This window comes from Acomys minous (assembly GCF_964271855.1).
Source record: "Acomys minous genome assembly, chromosome: 3".
Lineage (NCBI taxonomy): Eukaryota > Metazoa > Chordata > Mammalia > Rodentia > Muridae > Acomys > Acomys minous.
In genome coordinates, this window is record NC_140485.1 from 73,899,475 (window position 1) to 73,914,337 (window position 14,863).

At 40.1% G+C, this 14,863-nt stretch overlaps 1 protein-coding gene across 5 annotated transcripts in view; it reads left to right on the plus strand.

The window, feature by feature from the left end:
* Positions 1–14,863, plus strand: part of CHD6 (chromodomain helicase DNA binding protein 6) — a 163,113-nt gene that overhangs the window by 21,841 nt on the left and 126,409 nt on the right. The gene's annotated exons all lie outside the window — the stretch shown is intronic.

Here is a 14,863-nt window from a genome sequence, read left to right on the forward strand (position 1 = left end):
GATAGAAAATTCTTCTGGAACTAGAGCAGCTTCTGAGAACCTGTGAGAGCTTAATGTGATGTGTTGGCTCACATTGGGTACCCTTGGGAAATTGTGGCACACAGGTGTTCTAGTGTGGCATAGCTCTCATGCCAAAGCTGTTCCATTGCCTTTGTGTTCTCTTAATTGCAGCCTAGCTAACCCTAAATTAGACACCCCCCCCAGGAAAGCCTGGGTTCAGATGTGTTTTAAAGTCTTTGAGCCAACAATCCAAGGTGTGTGTTAATATGCACATTTGTGTTGTCTTTAATTTGCTTGGCAATTTATTGAGGAATGAGATTCCTTTAATGGATCCTAGTGAGTCTTTGCTAATTTTTTTTTAGAAGGGAGTAAGCTCCTTTGGAGTAGATAATAGTTTAAAAATGTATTCAGAATATTACGTTTTCTTTAAAAAAACAAAATGTCTTTCTCAAAAGTCTCTGCTTAAGATAGGAAACATTCCGTGTCTTCCTGGAAAATTATCTTAGCTTTCTGAATTCTATTTTGTTTTCAACCATTTTGTTCTACTATGTACCTTGCTTTAGCTTTATCCTCTCTTGGGTGTGTGTGGGGTGTTTAAGGCTTTTTCTTTTTCTTGTTTAAACACTAGAGAATCCCACTCAGAAAAGTGGCTTTTTTTTTTTTAATCATAAAGGTGCTGAGAGTTCTCAAAAGCATTGGATTTAGGTGTCCTGTGATTCACTGCACCACAGGAGACAGACTGACTTCCCTGGCAGAATGTTCAGAGCCTACTTTCTTCTGGTGGGAATCCTTCTGTGGTTTAGCCCTCTCCCTATACCATTTCAGTTAGAAGGTTTTTTTGCGTTAATTTTTTTATTGTTGCTGTTGTTGTTATTTTGTTTTGTTTTGTTTTTACATTGATAATGTATAGCTCATATCCTATATATTTAGAGGAGAAAGATGGATGTGGGTCCATAGATAATGTCAGGCATACCAGGAAGTAGGAATTAGTTCAGGGAGTCTTAATCACTACAGTTGAATTTGATTTGGTTGTAGGGAACATGGCTTCAACCTGGCTAACTTTGAAAAGTGGTTTGGGGTGAAATAGTAAATCAAATTCTATTCCTTACTCTTTTGGAATAGTTTCCTACATTGTATTCTGTCCTTTGGTTTTGGGCTTAGGCATTTGATTTACTGTGATCCAGTGCTGTGTTGTTGGATAGGATAGGTCAGAGATATGTGGTGTGCTTCTCCAGTAGGTTTGTCCTTCAGGGTCTTGGTAGTTACCATGAGAAGACAGTAGTCATAGTCCCTTCAGCCTGAGTCTCATTGTAAGACCACAGAGCACTGATTCTATGGCAGACAGCTTTCAGCAGCGCTAACCTGACTCAGATGAGTGAACCTAAGTGAATGTCAAGATTTTATTTGTATGTAACTGAAATTTTGTGGTCTCATTTTTCAGCGTTATTATGACAATAGATGATTAATACCATCATCCTGTAGGGTCCAGGACAACTCCGAGGACTTTAGTAAGCAGATTTTTTTTTAGATGGTTTCTAGCATTTTGACACATACAAAGATTCCTATGATTTGGCTCTACTCTCCTTTTCTTACTCAATGGCTACCTCATCCTGTTGGTCTCTGTATGTATGGTTACTTATTCATGCCATACTCAAGGCCCTTCATAGCTTCTCCAGGCTTAAGTCAGCTTTAAACTTCTCTCCTTCCTACGCATGGTGCTTTAATGCTTTGTTTTCTCAGTACATTCTGTTTCAAATGTAAGAGAATATTTTGCCCAACAGGTACCTTTCTCTCTAGCAATGTCATGTTCTTGTTGGCTAGCATGTTTAGGCATTGGCTGCTGTGATTGGCTTATTTTGTCCAACTAGATATAGCAAGAGGTGTATGTCGGAAGAAGAGAAATGTCTTTAGATGTTTTGAGTGCTACACACGGTTGCCTCAATAATAGAGGGCATGAATATGGAGAAGGCTTGGTGATACAGTGTTATCTACAGTGCATCATGTGCCCAGACACTGGGCATTAACACTTGTCAGGTTCTAGGCTGAGCACTCTCTGCTTTCAGCATTCCTTTCATATGCTTTAATTTGCAGAGGCTACATTCTTTTGTTGTTTCCTTCTTCAAAGATCCCAGCCTTATGACAAGAAGTCTCAGAATCAGCCTCTTTCATAAGGAAGTCTGAGAGAGCAAACCTAGAAAAAAGAAAACCTGACTCATCCTTAATGTTCTGTATTTGTTCTCAAAACAAAAAATTGGGAAGAAACAAGTCAGGTTATTGTGATGGTTTGTAGAGGAACCTGGGCAGCTTAACTTTTGCTTATGACAAGTTTAAGGCTATGATTAGAACTATTTAAGTATTTATTTGGGTACGGTAATAAGTAGTACTTCAAAAACATTTACTGAGCCTTCCTTGCTAGTATGTGTATACAGTAAGTTGCTAATAATTTTTTTTCTATTTTCTTTTTAAAACTTGTGGTGATGACGGTAACACTGTTTTGTTATGGAAGGCACATGGTCATGTTGTAGCTTGGACTCTGCAGCCATACTGCCTGTATTTACACTCTAGTTTACCTAGGAAATTAGAGTTCTCGAAGGGAACATAAATGAATCAATTTATGAGAATGGGTTACAGGCTGTGGTCCAGGTAGTCCAGTGGCTGTCTCTTGAAGCCTGTCTCAGCAGTCCCAGTCTGGTGCTGAAGTCCCTGACATAACATCAGTGAGGGAATGCCTCTGCAGCAGGATAGACGAGTTTGCCAGCACGAATGAGAGCAAGGAGACAAAAAGCAAAAGCTTCCTTCTATGAATTTTTATGTGGCCTGCCACCAAAAGGTGTGGCCCAGATTTAGGGCTACAAATGATCTAATTTCCTACCACAAATGATCTAATCAAGAAAAGCTCTCTCAGGCATGCCTAGCTGCTTGGGTCTTAGTTGATTCCAGATGTAGTCAACTTGACACCCAAAATAACCATCAAACCCCCCCCCCCCCCCGTGTGTGTGTGTGTGTGTGTGTGTGTGTGTGTGTGTACAGGGTCTCCATGTAGCCAATAGCTTTGTACCCCTGCTCCTCCTGCTCCTGACTCCTGGGTGCCACCTTGCCTGGGTAACTTTGATTTGGAGGAGAAGGGGATCCTTGATCTTCCAGTCCAGTCTTTGGTTCTCATTGAGCTCACAGTAGTTCCTACCTTGTGAGATTATTGTGTACAGTAAAATTTGCTGCCTCTGTGTCTTAGTTGTTAATAGTGAATGCTAGAAAGGCAAATCTAACCCCAGATTCTTAGAAGCCACGTTCTTTAAGTAGAAGGGCTTTTAATTAGCAAACACCATCTAAATCTTAGTATGGATAAATATAGCTACTTCTGTATTAATTAAGGAAGTAACACCTTTGCTTGGATTATTAAAGGCAGAGAGGAAACTAAGCTAATTAATTCTACCTTGCTGGTGGTAATGTTCTTTTTTCTTTTTTCTGGAATAGAATAATCTATCCTGTTTCCTAAAGACTAACATCTCAGACAATAACAACACAAATATTAAAGAGAAATCAATTCTCAGATGACTTTCCCTACAATTAAACAAATATCAGTGTATATAGTTTCTTTTCTGCTATACTGTAGTCATTATTTTCTTAAGGCATCATGTGTTGCTAGATTTGATAGGTTCTCTTTTACTTCCATTACTAACTGAATCATGTTCAAATTAGAAATAACAGAGAAGCGCCACAAATAGGGGAGGATGATGGACTGATAAAAGGTATTCAGAGTAGTTGACAGGCAGAAGTCTTGCAAGGTGCAGTATTCCTGGTTTATTGAACTAATCTGTTTCTTTTTATTGATGATAGCCTCTCCTCTTTAGGGGACTGTGCAATTTATATGTTATGGAGACTGGCTGTTTCTCCCCACATTACTAGCAAGCAGATTGATTTGGAAGTAGGATTCTTTTATTGTCATTTATATTTTTAAAATTCAAAGGTTAAGGGACCATGAGAATGTTGTAGACAGCTTGAGTCTGTACCCTATGGCCTCTGACCAATTTATTTTCATAAAGTAGATGCTCTGCACACAGCCACTGAGCTAGATACGTCTTGGTAGCAGAAGGCCTACAGCTAGTATCTTTATTTTATTATTATTTCTTTAAAATTCTGTGTATCTGTGTGGGGGTATGTGTGTATGAGTGCAGATGTTCACAGAAGTCAGAGGTGTTGGATTCCCTCGGAGCTGGAGTTAAAAGTGGTTATGAGCCCTCTGGAAGAACAGTCCATGTTTTTCACCACTGAGCTCCTTTCCAGTCCAACAGCAAGTATCTTATTATTTTTAACTCTTTGAGACAGAATCTCTGTGTAGACAGAATCTCACAGCAGCCTGAAACTCAACTATATTTCCTCAGTTTTCGAAGTGCTGGGATTCTATGCATGTGCCACCATCTTGAGCTGTCTGCAGGTATGTATCTTAATAGCTATAGACATAGCACCTGCATATGTGGGCATGTGTGTCATGATGTGTTCATGGAGGTGAGGACAACTGTGGGTATCTGCTTTCTTCTATCATGTGGGTTCCAGGCATCTGCTTTAAGTCAGCAGGCTCGGCAGGACTCGCCCTTACCCACTGAGACATCTTGCTGGCCCTGAATTAGTGGTCACTTGGTTTGTTGTTATCTGTGTGCGTTGTTATTGAAATAATGTTCTCATACTTGAACAAACTTAAATAACCCTTTTATCCTTCTTTTCTCAGATACTATTCTGTTTTTACTTTATTGCTATGAAACGTTAATTCAGGTGTAAATAGTGAATAATTTGGGTATTCTTTTTTACTTTATAACTGACTGTCTTTGTTCTGTTTGGTCACAGACATATATATTATTGGTCTATATATTATAAACTTTGGACAAAAGGATGTCTTATCTACATAGAAAAAAACTATAATTCCAGAGAAGGAATCCTCCCCACTCAAAGGAATCCCCAGTGACAAAGGTAGCTTCTCCATGCATAGGTGAACGCACACTCACATTCTCTGTCCCTGTCTCTCTCTGTCTCTCTGTCTCTCTGTCTCTCTCTGTCTGTCCCTCTGTCTCTCTCTGTCTGTCTCTCTGTCTCTCTCTCCCTCCCCCCCTCTCCCTGCTGTTCTTTTACAGCCTGAAATACAACATGCTCTTACAGGTTTTAATTGCTCTTAGAATTCACTGGTTCTTTAAAAATGTTTTGAACACAGCACTGTATCTGCTTGTTAAGGAATTTTTGTGCCCTTGGCTTCTTCTGTTCAGAGTCTTTAAGAAGGCTTTCATTGACATGGACATGTAACTCTAACACTGTATCATATCTCTCATCTCCTTGGCATTTTTTTAATAATCTAGAATCTGGGAATCTGGGAAAAGCAGTCCCAGCTTTTGAATACTGAGATGTCATGAAATTATAGATAAGAGTATGTATATTTATAGTATAGAGATGAGAGTTTTACTGAAGTATAATTATCAAGCACCAGCTTATTATAAAAGGGCAATTCTTGTAGCATATCAAGATTTTCTTGGAAAAACTGCAGTTTCTTTTTTTTCCTCTTAATTTGGCTTTTGTTTATTGGGGGGGGGGTGACAACAGGTCATGATTTATTTATTTTTAAAAATAAATACCCAGAAAAATTTTAAGATCTAGCCATCTGTATCTAAGAAGGAAAACACTTTTATCTCAAATTCTAAATTCTACTTCCTTTTTAAAAAATACGTATTTTATTATATTTTATTCACATTATATCCCTATTGTAATTCCCTCGCTCTTATTTTCCTGTTCCCACCCGCCCTTCCTCTTCTGCTCTATTCCCCTCCCCTAGATCTCTGACAGATGGGGTCTTCCTCCCCCACTGTCTGACCACAGCCTATCAGGCCTCATCTGGATAGCCTGCATCCCGTTCCTCTGTGTTCCCACAGGCCTCTCCACAGTGTTCATGTCAGAGGCAGTCCCCCATTCCCCCCCTTCACCACGTGGACAGTCAGCTGTCCATCGGCCACATCTGAACAGGCGGTCTAAGTTCCCTGCTTGCAGTGTCTTTGGTTGGTGCATCAGTGTGTGCAGGCCCTCCTGGTCTCCTTGTGGAGCTCCTGACAACCCCCACCCCCACCCCACCCCCGCGTTTCCATCCCCCATCTCTTCTGTACAACTTGTATCTTTTCACCTGAAGTTCTGCTTCTCTATCCTGCTCCTCGGCTGGGTGGAGTCTCTCAGAGGACATCTATGTTGGACTAATGTCCACTTTTATTTTATTTTATCTTTTTAATAACAACAACAAAAATATCCACTTTTATAAGTGAGTATGTATATACCATGTCTTTTAGGGTCTGAGTTACCTCACTCAGGATGATAGTTTCTAGTTTATCCATTTGCCTGAAAATTTCAAGATTTCCTTGTTTTGATAGCTGAATAGTATTCCATTGTGTAAATGTACTATAGTTTCTTTATCCATTTTTCACTTGAGGGGAGTGGGTGTATTCTATTACAGAAAAGTTAATGCCTTTTAAAGCTCTGTGGTTTGTTTGAATTATGCTTGTTTCGTATTGGTTTGATAAAAGGTTAAGCTCTGTGGATAAGAAAGCTACTAGATTGCCAAAAATCTCAACTGTCATGTTAATCTGTTGATTTGAACAGGTGGTAGTCATTGATAGGGATATGAATTACAGAAAGAAGAGGATCTGACAGTGGAGACTGGCTTATGTAGTGTTGCATACAGTATGTGCGCATGTAAAATTTAACAGGACAGGCTTTGTGGGATTGATCCTGTAGATAAGCTGAGTGGGAGTAGGCTTAAAATATGTCTTCATTTTATTTAGACTATGATTTTTGATAATAATTATTTCAGTTACTTTTTTCTCAATAAAGAGAATGGCTTTTAAGTACTTGACATGTTGCACTAAAGATGTTTTTACTTCTGACAGAAGTAGATTTTCTGAGCCATCCTCCAGCTTCTGTGCAGTTTCCCTTTCTTAGTAAATCCTAGTTGGAGAAAACACTCCATTTATATTCTGTTTGTCTATCCATTTACCTACCTGTCTACCTATCAGTCAGTTGATAATCAATCAAAACATTCTTAATTATCTATAGCAAAAATTTAGTTAAATAGGGAACATGTTCTTGTTTCTGTATTTATTAACAGAGTTCTTTTTCTATATACATTTTAAGGGCTGAGACCATAGAATGGTAGGGCTGTAGAAGACTATGGAATCTTCAGGAAAGAAACCTAAGGAAATTTTAAACCTTTTATCTCCCAGGTGAGGAAGAGGAGTTCTTGAGTGTTAATGGTACCTTCCTGCAGTGTCCTTCTGTTGGTTCAGTGTTGCTTTGGGCATTTTAGACAGTATAAAGGAAGGTATGGGACAACAAATTGGAAAGAAAGGGGAAGAGGAGACTTTAAAAGACAGTCAATAAAATCATGTGTTTAGCTGGACAATGGAGTTGCACATCCATAATTCTCATTCTTAGGAGGCTGAGACAGGAAGATCTTAGGTTCAGAGTCAGAGAGTCAGCCTGGGCTGCATAGTAAGAAGAAAGACTCACATCTCAAAAAGACAGAAGATGCTTATGTGTGTCTATTCAAATGAAAAATAGTTTTTCTTCATATGTGTATCCCCTCACTGAGTATGTATCAATATGCCCAGTGAAACCAACTCTCAACTGGCTATGCCTGCTCAAGGGACTATTTTAAAGGCACAGACTCACTTACACAGGCCTCTCGAGCTAACCTTCCTCATTTAGTATTTGTAGTCTTCTCCTACCACCCCAAGTGACTGTGTGGTTTGGGCGTGCAGCTGGAGCAGAATGCAGCCCATGATGTCCCCAGGATACTCCACTGGAGACCGTTGACTTAGATCAAGGACGAGCAAAAGCACAGCACTTGAACCAAAAAAATGAAGCTCTCTTCTTCCTGCGGTGTCTCTCCAGCTCTCTCTAGTGACCAGTTAACACCATACGCCATTAAAGGAGAAATGCCAAAGTCTACTTCATTGCTATAGAGCTGAAGGATGTTTGGAGTTAAAACGCAGTAAAGTGATCACCAGCACAAATCACAGCTGCACAAATACCTGCTGTCTAGTTCCATCTTCAGTAGGCAAAACTAACCTACACTGACAGTCAGGCCGTGGGGAAAGGGTGACCAGAAAGGAGGTGGATGCTGTTTTCAGCTGCTGGATAAAGTCTTTCTAGTCCCTTTGAAGATGATTTTGCTAGGCTTCGTCTCAGAACACTCTGCAGGTAGCACAAACTGTTGGTCGAAGGTTTTGTGGTTGTGTAGATGTCCTAATCCCTCCTTGAGGCCTTCCTTGCCTGGTTATAGAAGATGGCCAGCTCAGGGTCCATGTCCCCCGTAGTAGGAGTCTTTGCTAGGGTTACTCTATGGAATTTTCCTTCTAGTATTTTCTATAGGGCTGGATTTGTGGATAAATATTGTCTAAATTTGACTTTGAGATTATTTTCTCAATCTGTGGTGATTGAAAGTTTTGCTGGGTATGATAGTCTGGGATGGCATCCATGGTCTCTTAGAGTCTGGAAGACATCTGACCAGGCCCTTCTGGATTTTAGAGTCTCCATTGAGAAGTCAGGTGTAATACTGTTAGATCTTTACTTATATATTATTTGGCCTTTCCCCCCTGCAACTTTTAGTATTCTTTGTTCTGTCTGTTTAATGTTTTGATTATTATGTGGTATGGGTTGCTCTTTTTTCTGCCCCAATCTATTTGGTGTTCTGTAAGCTTCTTGTACCATTATAGGCATCTCCTTTAGGTTAGAAAATTTTTTCTTTTGTGATTTTGTTAAACATATTTTCTGGGCCTTTGAGCTGGAATTCTTCTTCTATTCCCATTGTTTTTGGGCTTGGTCTTTTCATAGTGTTCCAGATTTCCTGGATGTGTGTTTTAAGAATTTTTTAGATTTAACATTTTCTTTGACCGATGAATATTTCTTCTCTCATATCCTCAGTATCTGAGGTTCTTTCTTTCATCTCTTGCAGTCTGTAGTTCTTGTTCGCTTACCTAGATTTTCCATTTCCAGAACTCCCTTATTTTGTGTTGTCTTTATTGCTTCTGTTTCCATTTTCAGGTGGGCCTTGAATAGTTTCCCTCACCTGTTGATTTTTCTTGGTTTCTTTGACCTTCTTTAATGGATTGATTGATTTCCAATTTTTTTCTTTTCCTCAATTTCCTTAAGGGATTTTTGTTTTCATTTCTTCTTTAAGGACCTCGATCGCCTTCATAAAGTTGGTTTTTAGGTTGTTTTCTTGTACTTCAGCTGTGTTGAAATGTTTAGGTCTTGCTGTCTTGGGTTAGCTGGACTCTAGTGGTGCCATGTTGCCCTGGCTGCTTTTGATTATGTTCTTACACTGGCGATTAGGCATCTGGAATTGTGGTTGTTAAGGATCTAGATGGTGACTTCTGGGTTTGTCTTTGTTGGATGGGTGTTCTGTTCCTTGGCCTCTGTTTCCTCTTTGGTGTTCTGGTTTTTGTGGCCTGGATTCTGGCCACAGTATGATCTCTGAACCAGTTGGGGGTCTGTCCAGGTGGGAGCTGGACTTCTGGTGCCTAGCTTGGCAGCATGGAGTCTCTGTTCTTGACTGGTGTGGCCTGAACCTGAGCAGCTGAAGTCTTACGGAGTTTGGGCTCCTTGGAGTATTTTGAATATCTAGCCCTATAATCATGGCTTTCAGCTTTTGTCTCGCATGCCATATAATGAAATCACTCAGCATACATTCTTCAGTTGCTTCTTTCACTCAACATAATACATTTGAGGGTTTTTGTTTGTTGGTTTGTTTGTTTTTGTTTTTGCAAGACAGAGTTTCTCTTTGTAGCCTTGGCTGTCCTGGACTCACTTTGTAGACTAGGCTGGCCTCGATCTCACAGAGATCTGCCTGCCTCTGCCTCCTGGGTGCTGAGATTAAAGGCGTGCACCACAGTGCCCAGCTACATTTGAGATTTATCTGTGTATCAGTAGTTCTATTTAATTACTGTGTTTTAAAAATGTGTCTAATAATTAACAAAATTTATTGCAATATGCATGCATACTACAGCACATAAATGGAGGTCAAGACAATTTGTCAGCACATGCTTTTACTCTCTGAGTCATCTTGAGCCTTCAGTAGCTTTTTAGAATTTATATTTGGAGTTGGAATTTTTTTTGTATTTTTCTATGCTTTGTTGGTAAACACAAAGAGGAAATATCTAAAAACATTTCTGATGCCCTGGCATATCTAAGTTACTTTGTATAGGTGACTAATTTTGATGTAATAGAATAATTTCTTAAAAATCCATGTAGTAGTCTGATACCATTTTTATGCATATTCTATAATTGAAACAGACCCAAGAAATTTTAATAAGTAGACCAAATTAAGAAGCTTTTGAGTTCAGAGCTTAGGTAACTTCATTTTCAAATCTGTAGATGTTACTGTTCTACTGACAGTGTTAAAGTGTGAGGAGACAATGTGCCATGTTACTGGCAGGTCCTTCTGAGGCTGACTGTAGAGTGTCACTTGTAAAACCCTGTCTTCCAACATGGGATTATTACATGAATTTTCAGGACTCTGAATCTTGGAATTGGCTATCAGCAGATGATTTTCTTCAGTTTTGTGTTCAAACATGTTTATTCCTGGTTGTTACTAGTTGACATTATGGTATAGAATTTAAAGACAGGAGGGAAGCAAAGGCCATGAGATGATTTTTGATAGCTCTGGAAGGGCCTGCTCATCTCTGCTGCTGTTTATAGTAGTGACATGTGGTGTTTCAGAGTCTGTAAGTCAGCTCCAGGGAATCTGAAACTCTCTTTTGACCTCTGTGGGCACCTGCATTCACATGCCCATACCCATACACATACACATAATAAAATAATACATATAAAAGTTTTTCACTGTATGTACACAGCTATGCTGCATTCAGTCCTGATTACTGAAATGTTTTTATACACTTGTTGTCATCTCTGGCACTACTGAAAAGTATCTTCACACTTGTAGCACATCCAGATTATAGAAAAGAATTCTAGCATCAGAAGACATTGGATGAAATCAGTAGTAATTAAATAGCCTGAGGACATTGTCCTAGTTAGAAAAAACTTGTAATCACAGCTGGTCCACAGCAGACCTCTTATCTAGTATGCTAGTCCAGTAACAAGAGCTTCCAGGTAACCTTAGTAGGTTCCTGTTACTGCCTTTACTGCTGGTTATGTCTTCTTATGGACAAGGACTAAAATGAGGAATCTCAGTTCTTATGTTACCTACCTGCAAGAAAACAAAGCTTTTATTCTAAACATGGGCTGTTTTGAACACTTTTCTTTTGAAGAGTAGTTTTTAAAAAAGATTTCTTTATTTATTTTTAAAGATTGATTTTAATTACTTGTATGTAGTGTGTCTGTGTTTGGGTGTGTGCATGTGAACATAGATACTTCCCGAGTATCCCCTGGAGCCCAAATTAAAGGCAATTTCAGTCACCCAGTGAAGGGTGCTTGGGAATTGAACTTGGATCCTCTCTAAGAGCAATGAGTACTCTTAGCTGCTCAGCCATCTCTCCAGCCCCCAAAAGTGGAGTGACGATGGTAATACTGTATTCTTTCTTGCCAGGGCTGTCACAGTTTGGGAATGGGGATAGCAGTAGTGGTTCCTCACATTTGACCCTTGCAAGTGTTCCAAATTAGGCACGAATGTACAGAAGAGGTAGATTTTAGTGAAGCCTCGGAAGTTTCTTGTTCAGCGATATCTTCCCTTTAATTCACTAGTGATAAGTCGATTGTGATGATGTTTCTATGGATTTACTAAATACATGCAGCAGCAGTGTGGCCAGATTTGGTGTTTTCCCTGTTGATCCTCCTTTAGTCCTTCAGATGCAAACAAGTGCTGACTGTAGTCAGGATTTATCGTATCTCTGGCAGATAGTGAAGAACTTCAAAGATCCTCCTGAGTTGTACACAAGAAGGTCTAACATACAAATTGTACATTCTAGTAGGTCTAGTGATGTGGTGTATAGGATACCCAGTGTGATGGGCAAAGGCTTATAACCTTAGCGTTCAAGATGCAGAGGCAGGAGGATGGAGGGTTATGGTTTAGCCTAGGCTGCATAGTGAGGTTCTATATCAAACCCAAGGGTTTGGGATGTCGATCAATGGTAGAATACTTACCTAACATTACAAGATAGTCAACCACAGTATTGCACATTTACAAATTGTATTTAAGCCTTCCAGTATATTTGGAACTGGGCTACCTTTAATACAAAATATGACTTCTCACCCTTTAAAGCAGAAACCTTTAAAGCAGAAAAGCCTTTCCTCACATCAGTTTGGATATATTATAGTTGTACAAAAACGTGCCCACTAGATCATATGGTAGTTTTTGAAAGGAAAGAGTGACTACTTGTCATTTGAACATGCTTCCATTGTAGGTTAGCTGACATAAGCCTAGAAGATTAAAAAAAAAGCACAAAATGTATTATTGAATGTTCTAAAATTAACTACTTAAAGAAAAATTATAAAATGAAATTGAAGAAAATTTCTAGAAAGTAAAGCAAGAGATGGAGCAAGATGAACGGAGAGAAATATGAATGAGGACAAATTAAAAGTGTGCCTTGGAACTGGAAGGCTCACCATTTATATTCAGAGCAGGTATTCCATTAGAAGAAAACAGTAGGGAGGGAATTAGGAGGAAATAATACAAGACCTTTCTAAGTGAAAGGACCTATATTGTAAAAGAATACACCAACATTGTGGGAGAAAATAGTTCCAAAGCACATTATTGTGGGGAAAAAATGTTTCCTAGGGTTTCAAGAGGGAAGAGATGCCACCTGTAAAGGACCAGGAATGAGAACAGCTTAGATCCTAGCAGAAGTGGTGGGGGGAATGGGACAGTGGGACAGTGCTCTGAAAATCCCAAGGAAAATGTCCTCCAGCTTATTGTTCCCCAACCAACCAAACAGCAAGAGGAGCAGTTTTGGACATGAATGTCTTAGAAACTTACCACTATTCAGATGTTTCCCAGTGAGTTACTGGGAAAATAATGGGATTTGGAGGAGGCAGAGAACACTACTCAGAGCCAAGTTTTGAAGGCTAAGATGCTGTAGAAGGAAGGATGTTGACAAAGATAGCCTGAGCAGGACCTGAGTGCCAGGGCAGGTGTTCAGACCTGCAGGTCACTATTACTGCATTTATGCTGGAAAATGATGCATCAATAGATGGACTAGAGGACATAGTGCTTATGCAGGACTCAGCTCTACATTTAAGGAGAGAGACCATATTGATGTCTGTGGCCTGTGTGACTCCTCCCCAACCTCCCGCCCCCGTTATGTTGATGTCCACAGTCCGTGATGCCACCGAGGGTCATGTTGATGTCCTTGGTTCTCTTCAAGCCTAGGGGACATACCATGTGGATGTTTGTGGTCTGTGCTGCTATCAGGGGCCTTGTTGGTGTCATGGTCTGAACTACCACCTGAGGTCATGTTGGTGTCCATGGTGTGAACTACCACCTGAGGTCATGTTGGTGTCCATGGTGTGAACTACCACCTGAGGTCATGTTGGTGTCCATGGTGTGAACTACCACCTGAGGTCATGTTGGTGTCTGTGGTGTGAACTACCACCTGAGGTCATGTTGAGGTCCATGGTGTGAACTACCACCTGAGGTCATGTTGGTGTCCATGGTGTGAACTACCACCTGAGGTCATGTTGGTGTCCATGGTGTGAACTACCACCTGAGGTCATGTTGGTGTCCATGGTGTGAACTATCACCTGAGGTCATGTTGGTGTCTGTGGTGTGAACTACCACCTGAGGTCATGTTGAGGTCCATGGAATGACCTACCACCTGAGGTCATGTTGAGGTCGATGGTGTGAACTACCACCTGAGGTCATGTTGAGGTCCATGGAATGAACTACCACCTGAGGTCATGTTGAGGTCCATGGTGTGAACTACCACCTGAGGTCATGTTGAGGTCCATGGCCAACGCTGTAGCCAGAAACTGTGAAAGTCCATGATCTGTACTGCTGCTGATTGTAAAGGGCAAGGAAACTTCTTTTGCAGTGGTATCTATGACTGCAAACTGCAGTTGAGAATGAGAGACATAGAAGGCTTCTGTGACACTCTTTCTTCCCCCTTCTAGCACACTCTCCCCCGCTCCAAACAGTGTAGTCGGGAAGCCATTTAACAGATGGCTTTGAAATTGTAATAGGGATGTTGAAGTGTAGCTCTTCACAGTTGATGACTTCTGGTGGGGGAGGGATGGGGAAGGATTCAGTTTTCTTTAAGGAGCTAGCTACTGAAAATTTGACCATGCTCAAGTTAGTATGTGGGCAACACAAATTGGACTTGTTTTTTGTTTTTGTTTGTTTGCTTGTTTTTGAGACACCATAAGGTTAGTGGTTGACCTGGGAGGACTGGGAAGTGAATATGATAGGGTGCATTATGTGCTGTTTCCAAATAACCAATAAAAACATTATTTTAAAACAAAACACAGTACCTACTGAAGAGCTATCATCTGATTTTGTTAGCACAGTGCTTCTCAACCTGTGGGTTGCGGCCCCTGTGGGGCCTGTCAAACCAAACAACCCTTACACAGGGGTCCTATATCAGATATCTTGCATATTGTGTATTTACATTACAATTCATAAACAGCAAAATTACAATTATAAAATAGCAACAAAATAATTTTATGGTTGGAGGTCATCATAACATGAGGAACTGTATTAAAGGGTTGCAGCATTAGGGAGGTTGAGAACAACTGTGTTATTAGCATTTCAGAAAAAGGATATTCTTGGTAGCAGTAAAATGGTACTGAGGACATAGACAACAGGAGTGTAGAGACCCTTGGAAGGCTATTTCATGCAAAAAAAAATGGGAATAAACTAAAGTACCCTGGGGAGGAACCAAAGGAT